Genomic DNA, 26806 nt, shown 5'->3' on the forward strand with positions numbered 1-26806 from the left:
AGAGGGGTTCACCGGCGGCTCAGGTAGGGGGTCAGAGGGCTTACGGCGGCTCCAGCTAGGGTTGGCAGTGTGCTTGACGAGGTTGTGGACGACGGCGGTTCTCCTGGTACAGGTGGCGTCGCTTGAGGTGGTCGAGGAGGGCCTGGTTGTGTCGCCTCGTGTCCATGTCTGGCGGCGGCGTTCGCGGGATCTCCTTCTCCGTCCACGGCGGCGGCGGTCCAGGGTCTGGGTTGTGCGCGTGTCTGGCGGCGTCGCGGTGTCACACAGGTGCTCAAGGCGTCTAGAGCGGGGCCAGGGCGTGAGCGAGGTGGTGGCGCGGCGCGTGTACTGAGCGTGTCCGCGGTGTGCACGCGCGCGACAAGAGCGGCATCTGGGCGCGTTCTGGGCGCGCTGTCTCCGGCGAGCTCACGGCGTGTACGTCGACCGAGTCATGCTAGGCGAGGCTAGGCGGTGCGGTGGCGTGCTGTGGCGCAGGGGCCAGGGCAGGGATGCAAGGGGAGAGAGGGGAGGTGGTCGGGCTCGGCGACATGGCCGGCATGGCCATGCCCTAGCTGCTCTCCTCCTCTCCTTAGCACTACTGTGCACCTCTTAGGGTTTTAGGGGACCTGGGAGCATAATGGTGTAGGTTAGGGTAGTTTAGGTGAGGTAGATTCACTATTTGCAATAGTTGCAAATAGTGCCCAAATTTGTAAATTGCAAAAATGTCCAAATTTGAAAATATTCAAAAGGTGAATCTTTCTGAAAAGTAAGTGTTGACATAAGTTGTAATTGACCAGAGGTGATTTGAGGTGGTGGTGGAAATGTAGATTTCAAGAAATGGGCAAAAATGGCTAAGTGTAGAATGTTGCATATGTTAAAAAGTTGAGACTTTGGATGAGCATAGCTCTTGATCAAGAATGATTTTGGCATGGTGATCTTTACCAAAGTTGTTCACCTTGATGTTGACTTTGAAATGGTGCAAAGAGTTAGCAAGAGTTGGTTTGGGAAAATTGAATGGCAAGGGCTCAAAGTGGTGACAAGACTATAATTGTCCAATTTGACCAATATCATATGTGAGCTAGTTTTGTGTTTGAAATTCATTTGAAAGGTGATCCTTTGTTTCCAAAAGTTGTAATAAGTGTTTAATAACATTACTCAACCTATGGTGAAGACCAAATAGGTCTAGGGTCAAAATTTATAAAAATGCCATAGGGCATATGTGAGGGTTTTTAGGGTTTTTCATTTTATGGATTTTCTTCCTCTTTGATTTATTTGGTTGGTGATCTTAATATGATCACACTAGGGTTTTAGAGCATATCAAACACAAGTAATAACAATCATCATGGCATATCACTCAAATGCACAAGTCCTATGCAGGGTACTATATGCAAATTAAAAAGTTTTTGTTGGTTTGAAAATTTGCTCTCTGGAATTCTCTAACTTTCTTTTTATTGAAATTTGGGGTCTTACACACGTTGGCGCCAGAATCCCTGGTGTTGCGCCGCACTACACTCCACCACCAACAACCTTCACGTGTTCCTTGACTACTACTGGTTCGATAACCTTGGTTTCTTACTGAGGGAAAACTTGCTGCTGTACGCATCACACCTTCCTCTTGGGGTTCCCAACGGACGTGTGCTTCACGCGTATCACAGCCTGACGCTAAAAAGACTTGTGTCTCCATTGTTCTTGTGAGTTGATAGATTGAAGAGAGAAGGGCTGCGAGGTGCAGCCCCAACAGTCGAAATATAGTTATGGGTATGTTTATATCCAGCTTGATGTAGTGGCGACAGTGATTGTTCTATGCAAATCGGAAGCTGCTGCCATGCGAGTAGCACAGTTAGGCAGAGGAGCGAGTGACATGGGACTCCGCCGATGAGCCTGTTTACCCAATACTAGCTAGTACCTCTGGAGTGGCATGAGGAGGTGGACATCTCAGCGGACAATCAGGACATCACAGGAGCGATGGGACGCCACTGGCTGAGACTAGCTCGGTACGATTTATTTGGCGAAAAGTTTTGTTTTTTTCTCACCGTGGATTTCAACTGTGATCCGGTATGTTTCGCATTTTCCCCCAAAAAAAACAGCAAAACCATACATTTGAACGGTTTGGTAAAGTCTAGGGTCCCTTTTATACCAAATGAAACATTTAGGATCAAAAGTAAACTTCGGTGAAAGTTGAAGGATGCAAAATGAACTTCTTCTAAATTTAAATCATATTTGTTTGGACAAAAAATCTAAATCATATATTAAAAAGGACATTTCTTTTTTGATAATAAATACCTATATTTTTATAGTAGCAAATAGTATATGGTACATATACATGATCCGTCTCCAATGATTACAAAATAAGGCCTAAAGAAAGGAGTAAATTTTCAAGGTATTCAAATTCTTCTTCCATGTACACAATCTTGTATTTTTCTGAACGCATCTAAAAATATATACCAAACTATAGACCTGAAAATACTACTTTTATTAAAAACTCTACACATAGATCGGATTCCCACTCCTCCTGAAGCCGATCAAAAGAGAGGGAACTGGAGGAGGCTGAAGTGGGGGTTCAAAAAAGACCGCCAGTAGGAATATCGATACAGCAGCTACAACCATCTTGCGTGCCATGGTAAATACCTGGATTGGTAACTTAGATGTTAGAAGGAAATAGTTCGATTAACAAGTTGAGGTGTAGGAGGCAAGAGTCCTTATACACGTCTATTTATACTGTTAGGCTTATGTGATAAGATAGAAGTTTGTAAAGACATTCACTATGTTGGGTTGGCAATCATTAAATGCTAATATTTACTCCCCATTTTAGTTAATAAGACTAATCACAATGAAGAGTATCATATAGTAGTATCATGCATATGATACTAGTGTGTGATACTATCTTCACAATGCATAGTATCATGTAGTAGTATCATAAGTTAATTATATTTAGTGATTTGTAGAATCTCAATGCAAAAGTGTGTATAAGATTGGTTTGATATTAATTTTTCTAGTTTTACGTGCTATGATACAGTATCTACCTATGATACTACTACCATCTCTTTCTTCATTTATTAATGTGACACATCAGCTTTTTACATGCATGTGATGCATGATACTAGCTATGATACTCCCATTGTGGGTAGTCTAAGGTCTATATTATTTTCGAAAAGTCAAGTTAAGTATGTTCAGTGGAACTTCTAAATTTTTTTGAAAAACTACGATATTGTATACATATCATGTTAAAATGTATTTCATGATGCATCTAGCCGTGCTGATTTTAGGTTGTACATGTTAATGCTTTTCTTAAAACTTGGCTAAACTTTATGTAGTTGGATTTTTGGCAAAAAATAAACCTTATTAATTGGGTAATAATATTGTACTAAACAATTAATTAGTTTATTTCCAAGGAGTAGTAATAACATTAATATGGATGATTATCCTTTCTTCGATAATCATATATGAGACCTCATTCATTAGGTCATAAATTGTTGGAAAAAGCCTATTTCAAACCCTGAACTCATAGAGATTCGGCGAAATGAACCCCAAACTTGAAGTCCCTGTCATTTGTACAATAAACTATGCAATCCCAGCCTAATTTGAACCCCGGCGTGTTTTCCACTACAAAAGATCTGAATAATTTGCTACTCCCACCGACTAAGATGGTCCACATGTCATATGTATCATCTACCTCCAGTGCGTGCATGTACGCTAATGATGAAAATGGTGCACGACATGTGCACTTGAGCAAGCGTAGGCAGGGACTCCCCACAGCCTCTGTGTTGCTAGTGTTCCCCACACATAGGGCCACATGAATCACCCTCCAAATCTCATTGCTAGGCAGCGCAGGAGGCGGTCCGCCTCATCAGCGCATGGGACAGTCTGCGTCGGTGACACATGGGGCGGGTCGTAGTGGGACTACCTCGACGACACAGGGGACGGCGAAGGGGGTGGCTCACATGGGGACGACCTCGGTGGTGCAGGGGCGACTGAGCAGGCGGGTCGCAGGGGCGATCTGCCCTGGTGAGGAAGCGGAAGATACATGGGTGGTGAAGGGGGTGGGTCGCATCGGTGGCACAAGGGGCGGCCCGCCTTGACGGGAGCTGGAATCAGGATTGGGTGAGTTGAGGAAGGAGAAAGTTTGGAATGAGATGGAATCATCCCTGTTTCAAATGTGTTTTGTTGTGAAGACTATAAGGGCATCTCTAGGTGCGACCAATCGGATCCTAACCTGTTCAAAACGGTCTGCGCGGACAGGCGGACCGGTCGCGCATGCTCCTGCAGGGTGACCCAAACGGATCGATCTATTTGGCACGACCCATCAGCCCACCAAGTTTGGGGAACCGATGCATTGCCGCCGATGATGCACGGACAACGCGCATGTCCGCACGGCATGCTGCGGGTCTACTTGGAAGCGACCCGACGAAATAAGGCTGACCGGCACATCATCCTTTGACATCAAAGTCGTCGCTGACAACTGCAAATGCGGCCTTAGCACTTGTGCCGACATTGAAGTTGATGCTCGAAGCTGCGCGTGCCTGCGACGACATTGATGGCCAGGGGTACTTAAACCTTTCCAACACAACTATCACAATTTATATTTTTTGCCATTTATTATTTCGAAAATACAAAATACTTTCTTCAGTGCAAACACACAAAACCCAAAAACAACCATCCTTTCATTGCCTTTATCTTGCTGTAGTGACCTTACTTTAAAAAGTGCAAGTCCCTGTGCATTAGTGCTACTCCCTGGATCGAAATGCTAGCATACACAGTTTAAGATGAAATACCAAGTAGCAAAGGTCTTCATTACAACCTAAGATCCAGCGGAAATAAAATAGTTCGATACAACTTGCATAGCTCAAGGGCTAGCATAAACATAAATCAGAGTTCAACATCAAATGGAAAGCAAATAGCATCGAGTCCCCTTCCTTCACGGATGCCACAGGTAGACATATTGGGCAAAGACTCGTGATCCTAACATCTTCTTCAGCAACTAGGGATACCTGCAACATCAAACGTTGCAGCCCGAAGGAATCAATACATTTGGAATTGTATTGGCAAGGACACTTTTGTGGACTCAAAAGGCATCCTACAACTACGTGCACATCTGGCAGGTAGAGCTCAGGTTCATTTTGCATAAAGCCAATTTTTCCCTATCGTTTGTCAAAACATTTTTCTTTCAATCTAATTAACAGTAACATTGGTAAATCCCCAATGTACCAATTAACAGTAACATTGGTAAAGCCCCAATGTACCATCCTACCCTTGTTCACCCACCAGTTTTTATTTAAGAAATTGGGATGAGGAGATCTTCGAACAAGGACTTGTCAGTTCGCTCAAGTTGTCCATAACCGGGGACACGGCTAAGTACTTAGATTTTACACTCTCGAGAGGTTGTACACCTTTACCCACATGGCCAGGTCAATCCTTCTACCTCGTTGCACATTTTGCTTAAGGATAGGTGTAGACCATGGCCGAGACCTTCTGTGTGTAATCACCCGAACCATTCCCTAAGGGCCCCGTTCCACCTACAGTATCCCTCTACCACCACCTGGCCCCTAGGATCCGGGTAAATACAACATACTTTGTCAAGCCAGAGCCATAGTAACATGTGGTTGTACGGTAAGCTAATTGTCGTCGTGGTGAACAGTACGGATGCCATGGGATAGCTTAAGTTGGGGCCGAATGTGCGCTAGAGGATTCGGGTGATGGTTTTGGTGAAGATGGGATGGATTCCGGATGGATCTCCTAAGAACTTGGCCTTGGCCAGAGGTAGAAGAAGAAGAACACAAGAACTATTTCCTCCTCAGATCTTTCTGTTCATTGATCATAAGAGGTTACAGGTTTCTGGATACAGCATAACACATAGATCGTCCCCGCGTATGGGTGTACCCCCTCTTCTTATATAGGGGAGAGGGTGGCTTACAGGGGAAGAAACCCTAAGAAACCCTAATGGCATCTTTGACTAGACAAACTACTTTACAAAGCTTCTTTAGCTACCGGCGTCACCGGTATCTCTTTAATCAGGGAGGCTGACGTCCTCCGGTACCTTTTACGTCATCATCTGCTTTAGCGCCAGAGCTTCGTTTAAAGATGAACTGTGCAGCGATAACCATTTGTAACATACACTCAGAAAATTTACGCCTCTTTACAAGAACCCATAATCGCAACCGTCGTACCACAACGAGCATCGCTGCTACATTCTACACCTCGTCCATTTTATTTTTCTTAGAACTTTCTCTTGTCATGTGTGCTTTTATATTACCACCGCCAAAATAATAAAACACATGCTTTTATATACGGAGTACTACATTTTGCACTGCAATTTCTTAGTATTGTAAATAACTAAAGAATCTACTACTTACTAAGAATACGGAATGATAGTTAGGGTCTCCATTAATTCAAAATAGTCATAAAAACACAACATTTCAAAAGAATAAACCAAAACCCATGACCACATTGTAATCAAATTTGAAAACTGGATGTTTTATTACACAAATATTAAATAGAAATATGCCTCACTAGTACATTGCACGTTCAGGCTCTCTTTGGGTCATGTGGCAGTAAGACTAGTCATAGTGGGGAGTAACATAAAGTAGTAACATGGTGCATGTTACTACCCTATGTTACTACCTTCATAGTGGATAGTTACTTATATGTGGTACCATGCATGTTATATTTACTAGATTGTAGACTCATCTTGTCTTGAGAAATGTGATGTTATGGTAACATAGCTAGTTACCACCCCAATCTCTTTCTTCATTTATTATCATGCCATGTCACCAAAATGCATTGAGGTGTGTGATGTTACTAGCTATGTTACTCCCACTATGAGCAGTCTAACAGCGCCGGTTGATCAACCATCGCTTTACCCCCGCAGTTAAGGCAATAGCAATGAATTATACCAGGACCCTCCCCAGAATAAAGACATGTCCCATTTTGATACTCCCTCCTTCACAGTTTATTAGGCGCGCGCGTACCCCTAGGTCACCAATTTAACCTATATAATTTAAATTATATAATACAAAAATTATATCATTAGAAAATAGAACATCTGAACTTTCTAATGATATAATTTTCATAACATATAACTAATGCTAACTTGATCAAATTTGTGACCTAGGGGTACGCGCGTGCCTTATAAACTGTGAGAGAGGGAGTACTTCCGTTGTATGCAGAAGTCCATACACTTTATATCATCACATGGATCTGCCAGGCTGGAGCGGTCAATCTGACACTTTGCTTCCGTACCTGTGTTATTAGAAGTCAATCAGGACGAATGTTCATTGTAAATCTCCGATACTATGTTCTTTACTTACCGTGATAGAAAAAGACCGCCAGTAGGAATATCGATACAGCAGCTACAACCATCTTGCGTGCCATGGTAAATACCTGGATTGGTAACTTAGATGTTAGAAGGAAATAGTTCGATTAACAAGTTGAGGTGTAGGAGGCAAGAGTCCTGATACACGTCTATTTATACTGTTAGGCTTATGTGATAAGATAGAAGTTTGTAAAGACATTCACTATGTTGGGTTGGCAATCATTAAATGCTAATATTTACTCCCCATTTTAGTTAATAAGGTCTATATTATTTTCGAAAAGTCAAGTTAAGTATGTTCAGTGGAACTTCCAAAAAAATGAAAAACTGCGATATTGTATACATATCATGTTAAAATGTATTTCATGATGCATCTAGCCGTGCTGATTTTAGGTTGTACATGTTAATGCTTTTCTTAAAACTTGGCTAAACTTTATGTAGTTAGATTTTTGGCAAAAAATAAACCTTATTAATTGGGTAATAATATTGTACTAAACAATTAATTAGTTTATTTCCAAGGAGTAGTAATATAACATTAATATGGATGATTATCCTTTCTTCGATAATCATATATGAGACCTCATTCATTAGGTCATAAATTGTTGGAAAAAGCCTATTTTAAACCCTGAACTCATAGAGGTTCGGCGAAATGAACCCCAAACTTGAAGTCCCTGTCATTTGTACAATAAACTATGCAATCCCAGTCTAATTTGAACCCTGGCATGTTTTCCACTACAAAAAATCTGAATAATTTGCTACTCCCACTGACTAAGATGGTCCACATGTCATATGTATCATCTACCTACAGGCGTGCATGTACGACAACAGGGACTCCCCACGGCCTATGTGTCGCTAGTGTTGCCCACACATAGAGCCACATGAAACACCGTCCAAATCTCATTGCTGGGCATAGCAGGAGGCGGTGCGCCTCATCGGCACATGGGACAGTCTGCGTCGTTGACACGTGGGGCGGGTCTTAGTGTTACTGCCTCGGCGGCGCAAAGTATTTTGGTTGTGTTGTGTGCAGGTTCCACGTTGTTGATGATGCCCGGTAGTGCGCCCTGCAACAAGTCAGCTAGCAACACCTTCAGAAGTCACGCTTTTCTCCTACTGGTCGATTAAACATTGGTTTCTTACTAAGGGAAATTTGCTGCTGGGCTTATCATACCTTCCTCTTGGGGTTCCCCAACGGTGTGCAATCTACGCTCATCAGACATGATGCACACCATTCAAAAGTAGAAGAGATTGCACATCTTTGCATTAATTAGTCATTAATAGCAAGTTGAGAGGTAAACTTAGTTCTTTTCTTGACTTAGCTAAGGGTTTAAATGCGAGAAAAAGTGGTGTATTTCACAGCCATCGGTCTTTATCTCTTGCGCCGAGACAAATGTTAGTGAGTCTACCCTGAATGGCAGCAAATCCAGGAGCTCCTTAACTTGGAGCGGGTCCTTGGCCTTTGTTGTATGTCGGTAGAAAATATTTATGTCAGTTGAATCTTGGAGAAGAAAAAGATACAAGTGGACAATATCGCGACATAGAATATATATATGGGCCGGATACGAATATTTATCTCGGGCTTTCTCATAAGCGAGTCGAAGAGCTTTGTGGGCATTGCTGAGTTGCCGATGCTCCCAACAGAGATCCTGGTAGAATTTTTCCGGGTGCTATTCCATTGTTGTCAAAGTAAGTATGCCAATGAAACAAAATTGAAGTTTCTAGCTAAGTAATGATCACTTAACCCGAAACTCTGGAAATATGGATGTGATTATTTGAAGAAAAAAATTGAGCTAAAGTTTCTAGCTAAGTAATGCTTACTTAACCCGAAACTTGGGGAATATGGATGTGATATATATTTCACAAATTTTCTAAGTTGGAGTTCCAAGCTAAGTTATGCTCGCTTAACCCGAAACTCGGGGAATATGGAGATGGTATATCCTAAATTTTCAAGTTAGAGTTTTGAGCTAAGTGATTCTCATTAACCCAAAACTTGGGGAATACAGAAGTGTTATGTCAGAAAATTTTCAAGCTAAGAGTTCCAAGCTAAGTGTTGCTCACTTAACCCGAAACTCGGGGAATATGGGTGATGGCACCTACGGAGGGATTGTCTTGACAAAGTGTCTTGATTATCTCCCCGGCAACGGCACCGGAAAATAGTCATGATAACGTTGTGACTCCAAGTGCAGAGTGTTGTGTCAGCAAAGTATTTCCCCACAAGGATGACTCGAGGGTTATGTCGAACTCTCGGAGAATGGAGTAAAGAGGTATCTCTCCCTCTCTTCTTCTAGCAATTCTGCAAAATAAAATAAAGTCTTGTGTCCCTACTCCACCGTGTGGTTGTAAAGTACAAGGTTCCATGTACGTAAAAGTAAAATAAAGTAGCAACTAAAGTAAACTAAAGTAAACTAAATAAAAATGGTAAATATTTGTTTGTTTGGGGGTTTTGTGTGAAAATAAGATAAATAAATATTTTTGTATTTTCGGATTAAAATAGTGCTGCAAATAAAAAGTAAGATAAATGCAATAGAAATGTGTTTCTTATGATTAAAATTGAACTGGGTTCATGAGTTCATTTGACTATTCTCTCTTTTAAGTTGTAGTGGACAATACAATTCATTAATGAGATATAAATAATATAATATCAACATGTGTAAGATAGGTATTCATATGAGCATCATGTCCCCTAACATAGAGATGATGCAACACATCTTTCTTATACTCCACAAGACATTGAAAACTACAAGCAATCTTGTATTAAGAATGAACAGAGTATAGGCATAAGTACGGTATGTTGCAACCTGGCAAGGTCTTGCGTGCGATGCCTACGAAGCCGGCAGACTTTCAGCAACGTGCACATGGCGAGATTCCCACATGGTCATGTGATGTGGCGTGTGCGGCGAGATACCAATGGATCACCCCCATCCCCCAATGGATCGCCTCCCTCAAGTTTTTGCATTAGCTTCTCGTACATATACGGTTATATGCCGTGCTAATTCCTAGAGATAATATGGAGTACATGATTAAAGGAACCGACGAAGCTTTTCTTAATGGCTTCTCTTCCCACGTGAGAGGTACAAGGCTACGACTGCGGCGAGGGGTACACGAATAATAAGCCCATATACTTAATTGACTCCATATGATTAATCAGCCCAGTCGCCCATCTTCCCATATGGTTTTCCCGAATGAATAGTTGCTCCATGCTTTGCCTTACAGCCCTTGAGAGTTACAAACACGACAGGCACATGACTCGTGCTAGGGCACTGCGAGCCGCCACCGCCGCTTGCCTAGGCGACTGGCGATCAGGCCAGGATATGTTTGCATATCTGTTAGCTACACATAATGCCCATGTCCAAGGTATGTCGTATATAAGCACTACAATTCAGTTCATAATAAACATACTAATGGCTAGTACTTTATTATATCGAATAGAAATTATATATCGACGTGTATACTTCCATTGAGATGAAAGGGAAAGCAAGAGAAGAGCCGAAAGTACAACTTATTATTAAGAAAAGTTATTCTTCAAAAATGAAGGAAATACACAAGTGATTTGTCACATTTTAATACCCTGATAATGATGATATATTTGAGATATCATATACAGTGTTATATAGTATCTTATACGCTGTTTAATCATGCCAAAAAAGATCTTCTATGCCATTAGATGATCATCGTCTTTCTCCCCCCCCCCCCATAGTAAAATCCTGGCTCCGCCCCTGATAATGATGATATATTTGAGATATCATATACAGTGTTATATAGTATCTTATACGCTGTTTAATCATGCGAAAAAAGATCTTCTATGCCATTAGATGATCATCGTCTTCCCCACCCCCCCCCCCCCCACAGTAAAATCCTGGCTCCGCCCCTGTAGGTGCATATGTATGTGCGGCTAGGCCTGTTAGGATCGTGGAGTGATTCAAGGACTAGATCAAGTCAGAGTTAGTATGTATGTGCGGCTAGGCCTGTTAGGATCGTGGAGTGATTCAAGGACTAGATCAAGTCAGAGTTAGTGCATGAGTGCATGAGTGGGTGGAGTTAGTGGTAAGTGTGGTGCCAAGACGTGTGGGTATGTAGGCTATTTATAGCACCTCTAATCAGCATGTTTACTTGACCAGATAAGAAGAAATAGAGAGTGAGAAAAGGTTGGGCCGTGAGAGGCAGCCCGACGCCAAAAAGACTTGTGTCTCCATTGTTCTTGTGAGTTGAGAGATTGAAGAGAGAAGGGCTGCGAGGTGCAGCCCCAATGGTCGAAATATAGCTATGGGTTCGTTTACATCCAGCTTGATGTAGTGGCGGCAGTGATTGTTCTATGCAAAACGGAAGCTGTTGCCAGGTGAGTAGCACAATTAGGCAGAGGAGCAGGATGATGGAGGAGCGAGTGACATGGGACTCCGCCGATGAGCCTGTTTACCCAAGAGCTAGTACCTATGGAGTGGCATGAGGAGGTGGACATCCCAGCGAACAATCAGGACATCAGAGGAGCGATGGGACGTCACTGGCTGAGACTAGCTCGGTACGATTTATTTTGGCGAAAAGTTTTGTTTTTTCCCACCGTGGATTTCAACTGTGATCCGGTATGTTTCGCATTTTTCCCAAAAAGACAGCAAAGCCGCACGTTTGAACGGTTTGGTAAAGTCTAGAGTCCATTTTATACCAAATGAAACATTTGGGATCAAAACTGAACTTCTGTGAAAGTTGAAGGATGAAAAATGGACTTCTTCTAAATTTAAATCATATTTGTTTGGATAAAAAATCTAAATCATATATTAAAAAGGATAATTCTTTTTTTGACAATAAATACCATATATTTTTATAGTAGCAAATAGTGCATGGTAAATATACATGAGCCGTCTCCAATGATTACAAAATAAGGCCTAAAAGAAAGGAGTAAATTTCCAAGGTCTTCAAATTCTTCTTCCATGTACACAATATTGTATTTTTCTAAACGCATCTAAAAATATATACCAAACCATAGACCTGTAAATACGTACTACTTTTATTAAAAACTCTATACATAGATCGGATTCCCACTCCTCCTGACGCCGACGAAGCCAACCAAAAAAGAGGAAACTGGAGGAGGCTGAAGTGGAGGCAGCTATGCTTTTTAGCAGCTGCCGCCTTCTTTCAAGTCTCAAAAAGGATGTTTCTAATCCATGCAGTTTTTTTTGGGTTATTAGTATTGTGTGCAATATCTGCAAGTGGGAAGAGTCCATCAAAAAAATGCAGCCACGAGAAATTTTTAATAGCTATCAAATTCAAATCGCATTCAAGTGTCACTAAAGTATAAGCACAAATTAATATCATCTCAGAATTCAAACTTAGATGGGACTTGTCGACCCAATTTATGACTTGTGATAGAATTCGGCCAAACTCACGCACGCACATTAACTGCAACCACCAGACAGATCATGCATAACAATCAAATATCTACGAGATATTAATAAATTTTAGAACTGTGCAGCGATACCATTTGTAGCATACACTCAGAAATTTTGTGCCTCTTTACAAGAACCCATAATCGCAACCGTCGTACCACAACGAGCATCGCTTCTAGATTCTACACCTCATCCATTTTATTTTTCTTAGATCTTCCTCTTGTCATGTGTGCTTTTATATTATCCCCGCCAAAAATAATAAAACACGTGCTTTTATATACTACATTTTCTCAGTATTGTAAATAACTAAAGAATCTACTACTTACTAAGAATACGGAATGATAGTTAGGGTCTCCATTAATTCAAAATAGTCATAAAAACACAACATTTCAAAAGAATAAACCAAAACCCATGACCACATTGTAATCAAATTTGAAAACTGGATGTTTTATTACACAAATATTAAATAGAAATATGCCTCACTAGTACATTGCACGTTCAGGCTCTCTTTGGGTCATGTGGCAGTAACAGCGCCGGTGGATCAACCAACGCTTTACCCCCGCAGTTAAGGCAATAGCAATGAATTATACCAGGACCCTCCCCAGAATAAAGACATGTCCCATTTTGATACTTTCGTTGTATGCAGAAGTCCATACACTTTATATCATCACATGGATCTGCCAGGCTGGAGCGGTCAATCTGACACTTTGCTTCCGTACCTGTGTTATTAGAAGTCAATCAGGACGAATGTTCATTGTAAATCTCCGATACTATGTTCTTTACTTACCGTGATAGAAAAAGACCGCCAGTAGGAATATCGATACAGCAGCTACAACCATCTTGCGTGCCATGGTAAATACCTGGATTGGTAACTTGAGATGTTAGAAGGAAATAGTTCGATTAACAAGTTGAGGTGTAGGAGGCAAGAGTCCTTATACACGTCTATTTATACTGTTAGGCTTATGTGATAAGATAGAAGTTTGTAAAGACATTCACTATGTTGGGTTGGCAATCATTAAATGCTAATATTTACTCCCCATTTTAGTTAATAAGACTAGTCACAATGAAGAGTATCATATAGTAGTATCATGCATATGATACTAGTGTGTGATACTATCTTCATAATGCATAGTATCATGTAGTAGTATCATAAGTTAATTATATTTAGTGATTTGTAGAATCTCAATGCAAAAGTGTGTATAAGATTGGTTTGATATTAATTTTTCTAGTTTTACGTGCTATGATACAGTATCTACCTATGATACTACTACCATCTCTTTCTTCATTTATTAATGTGACACATCAACTTTTTACATGCATGTGATGCATGATACTAGCTATGATACTCCCATTGTGGGTAGTCTAAGGTCTATATTATTTTCGAAAAGTCAAGTTAAGTATGTTCAGTGGAACTTCTAAATTTTTTTGAAAAACTACGATATTGTATACATATCATGTTAAAATGTATTTCATGATGCATCTAGCCGTGCTGATTTTAGGTTGTACATGTTAATGCTTTTCTTAAAACTTGGCTAAACTTTATGTAGTTGGATTTTTGGCAAAAAATAAACCTTATTAATTGGGTAATAATATTGTACTAAACAATTAATTAGTTTATTTCCAAGGAGTAGTAATAACATTAATATGGATGATTATCCTTTCTTCGATAATCATATATGAGACCTCATTCATTAGGTTATAAATTGTTGGAAAAAGCCTATTTCAAACCCTGAACTCATAGAGATTCGGCGAAATGAACCCCAAACTTGAAGTCCCTGTCATTTGTACAATAAACTATGCAATCCCAGTCTAATTTGAACCCTGGCGTGTTTTCCACTACAAAAGATCTGAATAATTTGCTACTCCCACTGACTAAGATGGTCCACATGTCATATGTATCATCTACCTCCAGGCGTGCATGTACGCCAATGATGAAAATGGTGCACGACATGTGCACTTGAGCAAGCGTAGGCAGGGACTCCCCACAGCCTCTGTGTTGCTAGTGTTCCCCACACATAGGGCCACATGAATCACCCTCCAAATCTCATTGCTAGGCAGCGCAGGAGGCGGTCCGCCTCATCAGCGCATGGGACGACCTGCGCCGGTGACACATGGGGCGGGTCGTAGTGGGACTACCTCGACGACACAGGGGACGGCGAAGGGGGTGGCTCACATGGGGACGACCTCGGTGGTGCAGGGGCGACTGAGCAGGCGGGTCGCAGGGGCGATCTGCCCTAGTGAGGAAGCGGAAGATACATGGGTGGTGAAGGGGGTGGGTCGCATCGGCGGCACAAGGGGCGGCCCGCCTTGACGGGAGCTGGAATCAGGATTGGGTGAGTTGAGGAAGGAGAAAGTTTGGAATGAGATGGAATCATCCCTGTTTCAAATGTGTTTTGTTGTGAAGACTATAAGGGCATCTCTAGGTGCGACCAATCGGATCCTAACCTGTTCAAAACGGTCTGCGCCGACAGGCGGACCGGTCGCGCATGCTCCTGCAGGGTGACCCAAACGGATCGATCTATTTGGCACGACCCATCGGCCCACCAAGTTTGGGGAACCGATGCATTGCCGCCGATGATGCACGGACAACGCGCATGTCCGCACGGCATGTTGCGGGTCTACTTGGAAGCGACCCGACGAAATAAGGCTGACCGGAACATCATCCTTTGACATCAAAGTCGTCGCTGACAACTGCAAATGCGGCCTTAGCACTTGTGCCGACATTGAAGTTGATGCTCGAAGCTGCGCGTGCCTGCGACGACATTGATGGCCAGGGGTACTTAAACCTTTCCAACACAACTATCACAATTTATATTTTTTGCCATTTATTATTTCGAAAATACAAAATACTTTCTTCAGTGCAAACACACAAAACCCAAAAACAACCATCCTTTCATTGCCTTTATCTTGCTGTAGTGACCTTACTTTAAAAAGTGCAAGTCCCTGTGCATTAGTGCTAGTCCCTGGATCGAAATGCTAGCATACACAGTTTAAGATGAAATACCAAGTAGCAAAGGTCTTCATTACAACCTAAGATCCAGCGGAAATAAAATAGTTCGATACAACTTGCATAGCTCAAGGGCTAGCATAAACATAAATCAGAGTTCAACATCAAACGGAAAGCAAATAGCATCGAGTCCCCTTCCTTCACGGATGCCACAGGCAGACATATTGGGCAAAGACTCGTGATCCTAACATCTTCTTCAGCAACTAGGGATACCTGCAACATCAAACGTTGCAGCCCGAAGGAATCAATACATTTGGAATTGTATTGGCAAGGACACTTTTGTGGACTCAAAAGGCATCCTACAACTACGTGCACATCTGGCAGGTAGAGCTCAGGTTCATTTTGCATAAAGCCAATTTTTCCCTATCGTTTGTCAAAACATTTTTCTTTCAATCTAATTAACAGTAACATTGGTAAATCCCCAATGTACCAAAGTAACATTGGTAAAGCCCCAATGTACCATCCTACCCTTGTTCACCCACCAGTTTTTATTTAAGAAATTGGGATGAGGAGATCTTCGAACAAGGACTTGTCAGTTCGCTCAAGTTGTCCATAACCGGGGACACGGCTAAGTACTTAGATTTTACACTCTCGAGAGGTTGTACACCTTTACCCACATGGCCAGGTCAATCCTTCTACCTCGTTGCACATTTTGCTTAAGGATAGGTGTAGACCATGGCCGAGACCTTCTGTGTGTAATCACCCGAACCATTCCCTAAGGGCCCCGTTCCACCTACAGTATCCCTCTACCACCACCTGGCCCCTAGGATCCGGGTAAATACAATATACTTTGTCAAGCCAGAGCCATAGTAACATGTGGTTGTACGGTAAGCTAATTGTCGTCGTGGTGAACAGACAGATGCCATGGGATAGCTTAAGTTGGGGCCGAATGTGCGCTAGAGGATTCGGGTGATGGTTTTGGTGAAGATGGGATGGATTCCGGATGGATCTCCTAAGAACTTGGCCTTGGCCAGAGGTAGAAGAAGAAGAACACAAGAACTATTTCCTCCTCGGATCTTTCGTTCATTGATCATAAGAGGTTACGGTGTTTCGGATACAGAGATAACACATAGATCGTCCCCGCGTATGGGTGTACCCCCTCTTCTTATATAGGGGAGAGGGTGGCTTACAGGGGAAGAAACCCTAAGAAACCCTAATGGCATCTTTGACTAGACAAACTACTTTACAAAGCTTCTTTAGCTACCGGCGTCACCAGTATCTCTTTAATCAGGGAGGCTGACGTCCTCCGGTACCTTTTACGTCATCATCTGCTTTAGCGCCAGAGCTTCGTTTAAAGCTGAAGTTCTTCGCTCATCTTTGTCCTCTAGCTCTTGAGAGAATCTTTGACCAGTCTTGCCGACGTGCTACAGTGTAGCTTGTACCGGTAATCCGGTACCTTCTTAGCCGGTTCCGGTATACCCCTCCTGGGATACCGGTACAGATTCACTTAGCCAAAAGCTTAGATTCACAGTCCGGAATAATATTTAAACCGGTATCTTGATGGCCCAAACCATCCGGTTTGGCATGCCTTTGGCATACCGGGGTTCATCCCCCCAACATTAGTCCCCGAAGCTGGTATAGTCCGGTGGATCCTATCCAACGGACCATGCCAGGTTCCCATTACTCAAGGTACCGGTTTAAACCTTCCGGTAACCAGTTCAATCTTTCCGGCTTTTTGCCGAACTTATGTCTTTTCTCATCGAGCCATTCCGGCATCTTTGTCATTAAACCTCTCCTCGGTGAAGTCGAGAATATCTCGGGTACAGCGCCTGTCAGTGACATGCGCACTGTGCGTGGCGCGCGACAGTGTCAGGGGTCACTTCCCTTCGTCTTCTGCGCCAGCATTTATTACGCCGCACCGGATCCGCGCCGCCGTTCCGGATCCATGTGGCCTCCATGTGTTTCTTTATTTTCTGCGCGTGTATCTTAGCGCCACGTGGAGGCCCATGGAACGAAACGCCGCGGCCCAGCAGTTGCAAGCCCATTACTCCTTTTTTCTATTTAAGGGCGAGGCAGTTCCTTCTCCCTCTCTTCCCCGCATTCACTTCTTCTCACGCGCCCAGAGCTCATCGCCTCTTGCGCTCCCGTCGCCGCCGGTCGCCGCCAGAGCACAGCTCCCGATGAACCTGTGCCGTTTCTCCTGTTGCGCTGAGGATCTCCGCCGTGCAGAGAGCCTCCAACGCTCCTTCGTTGCCGCTGCATCGGGCTTCCTTCGGCAACCTCCGCTCCTCTTCGTCGCCGGTCACCGTCGTCGACTGCGAGCTCGCCGCGTCTCCGGCGACCTCCGTCCTCAGCGTCTTGCGCCGCTTCAGGTTAGCCTCAATGCCTGTTTGCCCCCTTCTCTTTGCTTCTTAGTTCTTGGGCCGGTAGAGTATTTACCCTTCCCTTTCTTTTGCTTTTTCTCTCACTCGTAGATCTTCGCGCAAGGCTAGATTTTGGGAAATCTTTTTTAGGTAGAGTCCGGCATCTTTGAACCCTTCCAGAAAAATGTCTACCGAGGAGTATCTCGCGAATTCCTCTTCCGGTAGCCATCATACCGTGATCCCCGCATCCTCTTCGGGAGAAATCTCGGTCGAAGGGACCTCTGATGGGCTTGAGGCTGATCTTGCCCAGAGCGAAGCTGGTACCGGTAGCTCAGCTCATGCTACCGGTAACCAAGGAGAAGCTGGCAGCTCCAGCCAGGGCGCCGGAGTAGATCTGGACTCCTACACGTGTGGGGCCTGGATGGGCTCTGATGTGACCCAGGCGGAAATAGACTGGCTCTACCGCTCGCGGAGGATACCAGAGGATGTTTGGTGCCGCATCCCCGGCAAGGAGCGCCAGCCCGAGCCTCAGTCGGGTGTGCATGTGGTCTTCGCCGCTCATTTTGAGCGCAGCTTTGGCCTTCCAGCGTCGGATTTCTTCCGGCGCTTCCTCAACTTCTACGAGCTTCAGCCCCACCATCTCCCGGGCAACTCGATCTTTTTTCCTTTCTGCCTTCACCACTTTCATGGAGGGATACACCGGTATCACTCCTTCTGTTGATAATTTCTCTTTCTTTTACTATCCTCGGAAGAATTCTATCCAGGATAGGAAACTTCCTCAGCCCAAACCTTTTGTCCGGTGTGGGGGTTGTATCTTGTCTCCCCGCCCCGGGAGCAACTTCTACAAACTCTCCGGTCTGGACTCTGTCCGGACCTGGCAGAGGACCTTTTTCTATGTCCGGAACGGCGGTCCGGAAGATTTTATCAATCTCCCGGCATATGTTCCCGGGCCGCCCTCCATGAAGAACTGGCTCCACTACCACTACAAGAAATCCGGTCTATTGCAACAATAATTATTGCAACGGCCAGTTTTCGTTGCAATAAAACGCAATATTGCCACGAAACCCCCATTCGTGGTAATAGCCTCCACATATTGCCACAATATAGGTTTGTAGCGGTAGTCAGCTTTTTTGTTGCAAAAGAGGGTGTGTATTGCAACAAAACATGTCTTCGTTGTAATATGGTGGTCCTATTGCGACAATTATGCTTTGTTGCATAAACTTGCCACCTTGTTGCAATAGAGACTAGCTAATGCAACACAATCATAAAATCGTGGAAATATTTGAAAAGATATTGCAACATTTTCCCATGTTGCGCTAAGTATTCATACCCCAAGGACGACAAGGATTCCATCCGGATAGTCGGCTTCATCGACACCAACAAGGAGGAGACCAACCTTTGCGCGGAGGATCTAGTCCGCGCTTTTCTCGCGCGCCGGGTGCTGCCCCTTCAGCGGCGTGCCCACAAGATCAGCGAAATGTCGGGGCCATTGGACCCGACAAGGATCACAACCCACCGGCTCAGCCCTACTGACTTGGTCCTTAAGGCCAAGCAGATTTGCCAAAATCCGCTGAGCTCTAGCGGGAAATACGGGCTGGCCCCCTACAGCCGCCGCAACTCTCCTCCGTGGCGATTAAGACCTTGGGATCTTCAGGAAGCTTTTTCCGGTATAACCACGCGTATTTTGCTCTAACATGTTGTTTTTGTGTCTCAGAACTTCCGCCGGATCCGCCAGGAGCATCCGGCTTCCTACACGCCCGACCGGATCTTCCAGGACGACTGCGACGCTGACCCCTACGTCAAGGGAAGGCAAAAGATGGGCCGCACCCACACTCCACGCCCCGGTAACTTTTCTGGCAAGGGCTCCGGTTCGGATGATGAGGTTACTATACTTGAGGTATTTTGCTCTTTCGCTTTCTCATGCATCATCTTTCTGTAGACGCTCCCTCAGCCAGCGCCAACCCACAGGTAGTGGAGCGCGCCACCCCACTTCAGGCCGAAGTTGGGGCTAAGTTTCTTGAGAAGCTCGCCTCCCAAGGCCGCAAGAATAAGGCGCCCACGCCCGAGGCCGGTTCCAGCGGCGCTCCTCCTGCCAAACGCTCCCGGACGGAGGTCGGCGGGAAGAAGGTCACCACCAAGCGCTACCGGAAATGGGAGATGCCGGTGGCTACCGGGTAAGTTTCCGTTTCCATTTTCCTTCTACTTCTTGACTCTTTTTTCCGGTTACTTCTTTTGAATTTTCTCCATCTTTCCAGGCCTGCCCTGAAGATCTCCAAGAGCGCCTCTGGCATGAGGCCGGAGACCTCTGAGGACTCCGCCAGGGCCTCGACTCCTCCTCAGCCAAGTCCGGTACCATCTGGTGCCGGCAATCCTTCTACCTCCCCTCTGGGGGGGCAATACAAGTACGGGGCGCGCGGCCCCTGAACCTTCACACCACCGCGCGGAGGAGGACTTTGTCTCCCTTCCATAAATCCAAGACATCGGCGCCAGCAACACCGGCGCCGGCACCGAAGATGCCGGGCAGGCGGAACCTTTGGTTCCTCCTGTCCAGAAAAAGAAGAAGAAGAAGATTCCTGCTTCCTCCCCCTCCAAGGCCGTGCCGGACTCTTCCGAGCCGGCAAGCTCTGCTCCGGCAAACGACGCTCCTGAGGCTCCTGCGCCAACCAAAACCACGGCAGCGCCTCCACCAGCTACCTCTACCGGCGAGCCAGTCGCCGCCAAGCCAACACCGCCGCCAAGCCAAGAACCCGCAGCGGCCAAGCCTACACCGCCAAAGGGCACCAAGCTCTTCATACAAGATCCTGCCGCGGCGGCCGCCGGTGCCAGCGCTCCCTCCTCCGGCACGCAGTCCTTGGTGCTGCATGCCGGCCGCGCCGCTATCGTGGCCGGAGAGACGGCTTCATCTCAGCTGGGCCGGATCACCGAGCTGACCCGCGGAGGAGCCGACCTGGGGCATGTCCTTGATTACGCTGAGAAGTGGAATCAAGCGGATCTGTTCCCAGCGACGCGCAGCCTGGGGAAGGACAAGCAGCCGGTGATCGATCCTACCGGCCCCCGGAGCACTGGGAAGCATTTCAGCCGGATGCGGCGCGCGGTCAAGGAATTTGACACCGCATGGCACGACGCCAACAACAATGTTGTGGTAAGTTGCACAAACCTCATAGCTCTTTAAATCTATGCCGGTTCTCACTTTTTCAAGATAATGTATATCTTCCCAGTCCCCGAGTTTCGGGTTGAGAGCGCAGCTCTTAGCGCGAAACTTAGTTAGAAACACAAAAAACCGGCATAGCCAGTCCCCGAGTTTCGGGTTGAGAGCGCAGTTCTTAGCGCGAAACTTAGTTATAAACACAAAAAACCGGCATAGCCAGTCCCCGAGTTTCGGGTTGAGAGCGCAGTTCTTAGCGCGAAACTTAGTTATAAACACAAAAAACCGGCATAGCCAGTCCCCGAGTTTCGGGTTGAGAGCGCAGTTCTTAGCGCGAAACTTTGTTAGAAACACAAAAAACTGGCATAGCCAGTCCTCGAGTTTCGGGTTGAGAGCGCAGTTCTTAGCGCGAAACTTAGTTATAAACACAAAAAACCGGCATAGCCAGTCCCCGAGTTTCGGGTTGAGAGCGCAGTTCTTAGCGCGAAACTTGGTTCACACCGGCATCTTTTTTACCGGAATGTTTTTTAACTTGAACAGGGCATGCTGGGCGTCCGAAAGCAGCTCTTCGAGGAGCTGCTGTGGGCGCATCGGGAGCTTTCCGAGGCTCACAGCAAGTGCCAAGGTCAGTTTCTGTGCCTCCGGCTTCTTTTTACCGGACGTTTTTCTCCTTTTAGTACTGATAAACTCTTTGCACGCCAGCTGTTCCGAAAGCCTCCATCGAGGCCCTCAAGGCTCAGCTCACCGCACTTCAAGTTACCGCTTCTTTTCTGGTTAACTTGCTGCTCTCAATCCTACCGGTTATCTTTCTGCTAATATTTCTTTTCCGGACTGCAGCTGAAAAGAAGCAGCTTGCCGCGGAGCACCACAAGGCGCTGGAGGCTCAGAACACCCTCGCTCGTGAGCTAAAGGAGAAGCTCGTGCAGGATGAGCTCCGGCACGCTCGTGAGCTGAAGGAGGCCAAGGCTGCAGCTGAGGCCAAGCTGGACGAGTCCTTAAAGGAGTACACCAACAGCACGGCGGTGCTGCGGGCGGAGATGGAGGAGGAGACCGTGGCGCGGAAAGCTGCGCAAGACCGGCTCGCACTCCTAAACGATGAACAAAAGGAGTACGACCGGTTGGTTGTACAGACCGACACGCTGGCCCTCAGTAAGCCTTTCTTCTTTCCCCCCTTTCGCTTATAAGCTTATATTTTCCGGTAGCATGTCCTCATCTTTTTTCTTTGGGATTTCTATTTTCATGCCCTCGGTTCCTTAGTTGTGCTCAGTTTTCCCCAGCTCCTTAGTTTTTCCTCAGTTTTCCCCAAGACCTTGTCTGAAACCATCACAGATGCTGTAACGGCCGGTTGGCCGACGGTTGACCGTTATCTTCTGACTAGTGGGGCCACGTAGAGCCCGCAAAGACCATCCATCTTTGTTTGACCGTAAGCATCGCTGTATCCCTGACCAAAACGCGCACGAGTTTGGCTTCGGTATATCGAATGACAAGTGGGCCATGGCGCTGATACAAGGGGCAATACACGGGTAGGAATAGATTTTTAAACGGAGCTCTACAGCGATGGCACGGAGGAGGTGGCCCGCGGGGTGCCGAGATGAGATCGACGTCCACAAAGAACTGCATGAGGCGAGACCAGACGCATTAGATAGATATGAACTAGGCGCGTTTAACCATGCAAAGAAGAGAAGAAATGGTCGACGACATCGACGACTACCTCAAAACTTTGACTGACCGTGTCCGACACGAATGCGAGCAATGTAGAGAAAACTACTGTCTCTCCTTTCTGGCGTGTATAGATGGGTGCTAGAAGAGTGTGGTGGCGAAGGGAAAGACCTCGCGGTGGTCTGTGGCGTCCAGCATAGCGGGGCGGCGTGGCCATGCCCACATCGGCGTGGATGCATGTTCGGCATTGGCATCAGCATGTACGTTCGGCATTGGCCTCGGCGTTATCTCTGGTGTGTCAGTGATCGAATGAGGGGACGGGATTGAGGGTGCATCCCGACGGTGACCTAGCAGTGGCGGCGAGCATAGCCGTTCTGACCATGCTGATATCGGCATCGGCAAAGTTTGGAGGCTGTGGTGCTCGAATCAAGGAGGAATTTGTTTCTTGTACGCCAAAAGTCATTTGAAACAAGTTTCGTGTTGAAGGTTAGGTAACGAAAGTTTGTAACTAAGCCCAAAATTATACTATCGCCATGGTGAGGTTCTTTTTGATAGATCTATACGGTTGGGCAAACTTTTTTGACACTTTTTAGATAGGGTTCCTTGTTGTTACACGTATGGCATCATGTATGGCAAATTTGGGGTCATTTGGAGATGTTCGAAAAAATCACTTTGCTTAAACGCATGCCGTTTCGTCTCATTGAAACCAGCTTTTCTAACAAGGTGATTTATTCTACCTTCTCTAAATGACCTCAAATTTCATACAGCTGATCTTCTATACATAGATAGATAGATTGTTTCGTTTTTATATTTTTCTAACTTTTTATTTCCCTTTATAATAACCAATTGATTTTCGGGTCAAAACCTCGAAAAACAAGCATCATGTATGGCATCATTTTCGCCATAAATTTCAAATTTTGTGAAACTTTCCCTTTTAGATATTCCTTGTTGTTATAGATATGGCATAATGTATGCCAAATTTGGTTAGGTCTCACCTGAAACCAGCTTTTGTAACAAGTTAGGTTTTTTCGACCTTCTCAAAAGGGATTTTTTTCTACCTTCTCTAAATGACCTCAAAAATCATACGGACGATCTTCTATACAAAGATAGGTAGATTGTTTCGTTTTTACATTTTTTTGAACTTTTATTTCCCTTTATAATACCCATTTGTTTTCAGGTCAAAACCTCGAAAGTTAACATAACTAGATGGTGAACCCTTCCAAACTTCAAATACAGAGATAGATAGATTGGTTCGTTTATCATTTTTACCGTGAATAGTAATGGCTACAAGAAATCGGTGATGGCTTATCATTTTTTGCGTGGAAAGTAATGGATACAACAAATCGGTGATGGTTTATCATTTTTTTCGTGAAAATTAATGGCTACAACAAATCGGTGATGGTTTATCATTTTTTGCGTGAAAATTAATGGCTACAACAAATCGGTGATGGTTTATCATTTTTTTTCGTGAAAATTAATGGCTACAATAAATCGGTGATGGTTTATCATTTTTTGTGTGAAAATTAATGGCCACAACAAATCGGTGATGGTTTATCATTTTTTGCGTGAAAAGTAATGCCTAAAAGAGTTTATAATTTTTTGCGCGTGAAAATGAATACAGAACACCGCCCTTTAGCATACTTAGAGAGTGGAAGGTAACCGCCGACAGAGAGAGAGGGGTTATCCTGCCCGTTAGATCATACGATCAACGGTCGGCGGGCACGATCCGCGTGACATGGGCTAGACCAATCAGGGCAATGTTGCACGTGTGAGAGAATTTGTGGAGGGAGAGGGCAAAACTGAGTAGTATCAAGAAACCAAGGGCACCTATGTAATAAACGGACTAAGGGATTCAAATATGAGATTTAAAAAATGGAAAATGCGTGTTTTGTACAATGAAACCCATCTTGGCCTATCTCAAACTATTTGCAATACAAATATACATGAGTGTGAGAATTATGGCCTCATTTAGACAAAGTATGTTTTGGGGAAAGCTGTTTTGGGAAGGGCTTATTATGGAAAACCATGCACCTTCATAGCTACTAGGTGATTTGAGAAGGCCTTTGAGAAGTGGCAATTTGTGGTAAAACTTGATTTATCTATGACTTATCTATGTTTTGAGAACTGGCAATTTGTGGTAAAGACTCCATGAGTATGTGCCACTATTTTTCGGAATTTTTTGCACATTAAATGACTCGTTTAACTAGTTAATCCCATTTGTTGACTGTCTGTTGACCAGCTACTTGAGGGTAAAACTGAGCATATTGCACTAGCCAGTATTAGCACTCAAGGGGAAAACTGAGCACACAAAAAATACTAGTATAATACTCGAGGTTATACCTGAGTATATCTAAATTTCCAGGGTTAGACTCGAGGACGCGTGTTGCGGTGCAGAAATGGAAGACGTGCAATTGTTGACGCGTAGACGCCGGTCGCGGTGCAGAAGTCGAAGACGTGCAATCGTGGATGCGTGTCGTATTGCAGAAGTCCAAGACATGCAGACGTGCAGCGGTGGACGCGTAGGACGCGGGTCGCATTAACCACCCCTTGCCTTTATAGATGCCTCCTCCCACTATCTCTGTCACTCTCACTCGCCTACGCAACGCCGCCTCTCTCACGTCCAATCATCTTCTCCAAAGCAAAAAAAAACCCTCTCCCTCTCCCTCTCCTCTGCCGGCGAGATGGACAAGGAGAATGCCAATCCCATCGTCCACGGCGCCATCGGCTCCAAGCGCGACGCCTCCCTCATCGACGCCGTCCCCTCAACGGACGTCGCCGCCGTCCCCTCAACGGACGTCGCCGCCTCCTCCGCCGGTGCATCGGAGGCTGCTGCCGCCGGTGGCGCTCAGATCCCGCCGGGATGGGACCCCTACGAGGTGGTGCCGTACGTCCCGCCCCCGAACCCCTACGACACCTCCATGGAGGACCCATGGAACGAGGTAACTACGGTTTGCTTCCTTTTTTGTTCCCCATTCCTTTTTGAACCCTATTTTTGCTGGTGTAGATGGATCTGTGGATGGAGTATTGGGCTAATATTTGCGCCGATTTTATTCCATTTAGCTTTGATCCCTCCTTGATTTCGTTTAAGATTTGGGGTTCGGCCGTTCGGTTAATTTATGAAAGTAATAATGGGATCTCAATCAGTTAATTTATGCAAGTAATCATAGGATCTCAATCAGTTATTTTATGCACGAATCAAAAGATATCAACCGTTTAATTTTGCAAATAATCTGGAATGTGTTCAAGTTCAGATCTGGAATCTGTTTCTTTGCCTATGATGAATCGGTGGGCATAGATTTTTACAGGGAGGGTTCAGCGAACCATTTCTGTGTACAAATCTGTTGTGCATGAGCTTTGGTTCGCTTACACCGTCCCTGTAGACATATACTCGTGTCCACTCTAACTGAGGCTGCCTCTGTTTTTCCTAACTTTGTTATCATGCACGTTAGTCATCGTTGCAACTCATTCACTAATAGTTCCCGTTTGATATGGATCAGCTGTACGGCAGCCGACGTCGGGAGCGACGACGAGCACCATGACATCAAGACTCGCCAGTGCCTGCGGAGGCTGCAGATCGGCCACGACGTCTCCTACTTCGCCAAGGGTGTCTACAGGTGCCCTTCGCACTAGGAGGCTCGGCGGCACTGACTTCAACTGCGTCCTCACGCATGCCGAGAACATCGGCAACACCAACCCTAAGGTCGGCGCATCGGTGAACCCCCACTCCTTCCGCGCCAAGCACATGGCGCTCGGCATGCACCTCCGCAACATGCAGCGGGTGGAGATCTCCGCCGGGCGCATGCCTCCACTCAAGCCCAAGGCTCCTAAGGGGAGCAACAAGTGGAGGCAGAGGCAGATGGGGTAGGCGGAGTCCTGGACGTGTGCTGCTGCTGCCTCCTCCATTTTGTTGTTGGGATCCCTTTGTTGTTAGCTAGGGATCCCTCGTTGTTATGTTGTTAGTATGATGGTACTGTGAAGAACCTCGAACCCTACTATGTTTGGCTGTTGAATGCAGCTTATTATCTAGGGAGG

Source organism: Lolium rigidum, chromosome 6 (assembly GCF_022539505.1).
Source record: "Lolium rigidum isolate FL_2022 chromosome 6, APGP_CSIRO_Lrig_0.1, whole genome shotgun sequence".
In the NCBI taxonomy this organism is placed as follows: domain Eukaryota; kingdom Viridiplantae; phylum Streptophyta; class Magnoliopsida; order Poales; family Poaceae; genus Lolium; species Lolium rigidum.